The sequence below is a fragment of the Octodon degus genome, unplaced genomic scaffold (genome assembly GCF_000260255.1).
Source record: "Octodon degus isolate 3935 unplaced genomic scaffold, OctDeg1.0 scaffold00017, whole genome shotgun sequence".
NCBI classification, from domain to species: domain Eukaryota; kingdom Metazoa; phylum Chordata; class Mammalia; order Rodentia; family Octodontidae; genus Octodon; species Octodon degus.
This window is the reverse complement of record NW_004524593.1, coordinates 10,926,568-10,930,156: the sequence shown is the minus strand read 5'-3', so window position 1 is coordinate 10,930,156 and position 3,589 is coordinate 10,926,568.

Sequence of the window (3,589 nt, the reverse complement as noted above, 5' to 3'; positions counted from 1 at the left end):
CTGAGCTGGCCACAGAGTCCTGGTGTGGTGTCACAAGCCTGTAATTCCCGTGCTGGGGAGGCTGAAAATAGGAGGCTCACTATGAGTCCGAGCTATGTAGTGAGACCCTGTAATAACCAAATACATTTTTTAAAATAATAAATAATTAATAAAATGAAGAAAATCCATTTATTATTCCATTGAAAAGGATAAAATACTTAGGAATACACGTGATAAAATAAATACAAAACTTACACTATGAAAATTACAAAACATTGTTGAAATAAATTAAAGAAAACAAATCTGTAGAAAAACACACAGGTTAGTGGGGGAGAAGATTTAATATTGGTAATGTCGCATTATTACCCCAAATTAATCCACAGATTCAAACCTTTTCAAAATCCTGTTACTGGATGATAGATCTTAGGGGGAATTCCTTCCAGGTTTTTAGTGTTCTGGGCAGAAAACTGGACAAGACACACGGAACAGGTAGTGCACATATATGTATTGAAGGTGGAAAAGAAGGACGCCCTGGCGGCGGCGGTGGGCAGACTCACGGAGGCTGAGCAGGCAAGGGAAGAAGGGGTCTTTTGTCTCTGGGATTTCTGGATTGGCTTCACCCTAGAGCACACAAAGCTCTGGAACGGTTCTCTTACCAAGAACTCTCTGGGCCTGGCCCCAGATTTAAACCATCCCAGCGAAAAACTAGCTTGGCCTCACACCAGATGTAAATGAAGAATTGAAAACAGCACTTTTCTTATTGGTTCCTCCTACCCTGCTCAGGGACCTCGGAGTCCTCCTGGGTCTTGTGTTCTGTGCATGCCCCCTGGCTCTCCGCGACTTTGACACAAACTGCCAGCTGATCGACAGGCTTTGCCTCAGCCCTAATCTCCCACCTTAATCTCAGCTAGGTTAAAAAAAAACAAAAACAAAAACAAAAAAACAGACATTAAACCAGGATGGTAGCACTTTCCTATAATCCCAGCACTTGGACTTGGGAGGCCGAGGCAGGAGGAGACAGCCTGGGCTACAAAGTGAGCTCAGGGCCACCTTGAACTGTTGAGTGACACCTAGGCTCAAAAAGACAAAAAATAAAAACCAATATTAGCAAGATGAACTTAAAACATCTATGGAAGTTCATGGGACCCTGAGCAGCCAAAATAATCCTGGAAAAGAACGAAGCTGCAAGTGTTGCAGGCAGTCTGAGTTAGATAGAAAATTACAAGCCGTCAGACAGGGTCAGGCCCTCGAAGGAAATGACTACAGCCAGGCACCTTACAACTCTGGGAAGGGTGGAGGCCCCTGCTGTAAATCGAACCTAAAGACTGGCAGCCAGGACTGATCATTACTCAGGAAGAATTATGGTCTGAAGGCCTCCCGCTAAGGTCCTGTTTTACATTCATGCCTGCTTGCTACGTGACTCGCTACCCCATTAGGTCCTGGGCCTAATCAATTTTACCTGAGCAATGGTGCTTGTAATCCCATTCGTTGACCGTAGTTTAGTCCCACCCTGCATCTGCCTAAGCGAGACCCCTTTGTCTCTACCTCAGCCCCGCAAGGTTTTAAACCATAAAGGTCCCTGGAAGAAACAGCTTCCTGGGCAACCCGCTCGGGTCACCCTTCTGTCCCTCTCCGACAGAAGCTTTCCTCTCCAATAAAGTTTTACTCTCAACCTCCGTTTATTCCTAAAATTCATTCTTTGGTTTTAGAGAACATAGCTCATCCAGGCCAGGTTCGGAATTTCACATTCCTGTATCAGAAGATTTGCACTTTCCAGTTTCAAAACTCAGTGTGTAGTATGGTAAGCGAGATAATGTGGTGCTGGCCTCAGGGTACTGTCCTAGGAAAATGGAATTGGCTGAGAATACAGAGATAAGCCCTCGCTTTCACCAATTTCGCCAATTGTTTTTAATAAAGTTGGAGAGACAATCTAAAGGGGGACGAGTAACAACTTATCAACAAGTTGTACGGACAGTTGGCTGTCCCCTTCCTTACACCAAACACAAAACTTAACTCCAGACGGATCCTAGACCTTAGTGTAAACGCCAAACCTGCAAGCATTTTAGAAGAAAAATAAAAGAAACTTCGAGGCGGTGGGTTAAGCAAAGCCTGCTTACTCATGACACTGATTAAGAAGTGACAAAAGAAGGAAATAGAGAAGAGGACTTCATCCAAGGTAACATTTCTGTTTCAAAGAAATGAAAAGCTAATCCACAGATGGGAGAAAATAATGATAAATCATACAGCTGATGAAAGGCTTGTATCTAAATCACAAGGATTTCTCCCAACTCAGTAGTAAAGAGAAATGGAATTTTTACATGGGCAAAGATCTGAATAGACATTTCTCCAAGAAAAAATATACAAATGACCAATTGTACATGAAAAGATGCCATTGAGAATGTAAAAATGGTGCTGCCACTTTGAAAAATAGATTGGCAGTTTTTCGAAATGTTACACACAGAATTACCATAAGATCCAATGATTTGCCAGGCCTGGTGGTGCACATCTGTAATCCCAGCACTTGGGAGGCTGACACAGAAAGATCGCCGTAAGCATGCGTCTGGGCGACATGGTTCAAGGCTAGCCTGCACTATAGAGCGACTCTGTGGCAAACACAAAATAAAACAACAATAATATTACTTAAATGGGAAGATCTACAAAGCCAGCTGTATGTGAGTTGCTGGCTTTATTAGTTCCTGTTTTGTGTTCCTGGAAATGGAACAGGGAACCTCCTTGGGCATACAAGGGAAGTGCTTTACCCGTGAGCTTATCCACAGGTCCGTCCTTCACAAGCACTTTCCACAGAACTGAGAAAAAATGTTACCAGTGAGTGCCAGACATGGTGGTGCATGTTTATAATCCTAACATTCTAGGAGGCTGAGGCAGAATTGCTGCTTGGAGCCCATAGTGGGCATCTCAGTGATTTAGTGATAGATATCCTTTCTCAAAATTTTTTTAAAACAATGTATTTGGTACAGGGTCTCACTATGCAGCTTGGATTCATAGTGATCCTCCTGTCTCAGCCGCCCAGTGCTGGGATTACAGGCAGGCACTACCACACAGGGTCTTAGTGGCTGCCTCAGGGCACCTGGGGGCAGGGCTGGTGCAGCACGTGGGTACTGGGGATCAAACCCGGTCCCCGAGCTTGCCTAAGCAGCCACTTAGTCCACTGAGCTGTCAGTGGCCCTATAAATTTTACGTTTATTTAACTTTTTTTCCAATCAGGCTTTATTGCTACATTTTAGGCATGCATAATGATCATTCGTTCATCATAGAGCATTTGGACTCTATCATTCATCGTAGAGAATTTGGGTTTGTGCGTGATAGAACTTATTTCTTTTTATTCCATTCCCCTTCCCTCCACATTTACAAAAGCTTTATTTCCATTTCCATTTTTCCCTTCTTTTCTCATTTTTTTTAGTTTTCCCTTCTCCCCCGACCCCGTTCTCTACCCTATTTGAGCTTTTTTTTTTTTCCTACTTCACAATAGCTATTACATATTTTGGTCCTTATTTACACTTTTAGTTTTTCACACCAGAGAATTCATTGTTTACAAATGTATCGCTGATATATTTCACTTAAGAATGTGGAGTCATGGTGCATCCATTTA